Source organism: Fukomys damarensis, unplaced genomic scaffold (assembly GCF_012274545.1).
Source record: "Fukomys damarensis isolate Sample0158 unplaced genomic scaffold, DMR_v1.0_HiC HiC_scaffold_5, whole genome shotgun sequence".
Taxonomy (NCBI): domain Eukaryota; kingdom Metazoa; phylum Chordata; class Mammalia; order Rodentia; family Bathyergidae; genus Fukomys; species Fukomys damarensis.
The window spans coordinates 52,031,415-52,032,256 of NW_022900917.1; the positions used below are offsets into that span (position 1 = coordinate 52,031,415).

Below are 842 nucleotides of genomic sequence, written 5' to 3' on the forward strand. Positions count from 1 at the left end.
CCGTCTGTTTGTGGCCACTCATTTAGCTAAGTGAAGAACACCAGTGTTTTAATAAGGTCCCTTTTTGCCCATGATATTTCTAAGCAAATATTTGGAATGCTCAGAAGATTCCACTTTTAGTCTCCCAGAGCCTCCTGAAACATAATTTAGAGTGGGACTTGGTAGGAACAAGTGTCTTCAATCTTCAGACTCTAGTTAAAACAGCAGAAACAGTTTCTGTTTAAATCCTGGGAAACCTCAGGAAATGTGCCTTATTTGTGAAATGGAAAGAAGATATCAACAAAGACAAAGAACGCAACAGATATCAAGGTGGGTAATGCTGATGATTTTCAGTCCTCATAATGTGTGCAAAACTATGTGGGACAAGTAGGCCAAATCAAACTAGACAAGTTTGAGAAAGATGTTTTCCTATTTGATGCACAAGAAGTTAATTTATGGAAATGGGATAAAAGAGGGAGTAGTTCTATGCTTCTCACTGTGTTACCTTTATTATGTTCCTAGTGTCACTGAGACTAGCTTAAAAACAGCCTGGAATGAGAAGATTCCTATCACCAGCCACCTTTTACTCTTTTCTTTTTTCTCTGTTGCTGTTTCTTATTTGTTGCTGGAGCCCCTGCAGGTTTCTGGTGTCTTGGGGGTATGATGTTACTTGCAGAGGCAGATATGGCTGCTGCACTGCCGGGTCTTGGGGAGGTGGGAAGACTGCTCATAGTTTACTGGCATCCAGTTCAGATAAAGCTCCTGCAATTGCTCCCTGAGTGCCCTTTCCAATCTGGTCCTTCTTTTTACCCTTCTTTCTTCCTTGGTAGTAAGAATGTTCCCCCTCCCCCCCTCCTCCCCCT

At 42.2% G+C, this 842-nt stretch overlaps 1 pseudogene; it reads right to left on the reverse strand.

Annotated features, from left to right (window-relative positions):
* Window positions 1-548: 548 nt before the first annotated feature.
* Window positions 549-842, reverse strand: part of LOC104873864 — a 2,148-nt pseudogene continuing 1,854 nt past the window's right edge.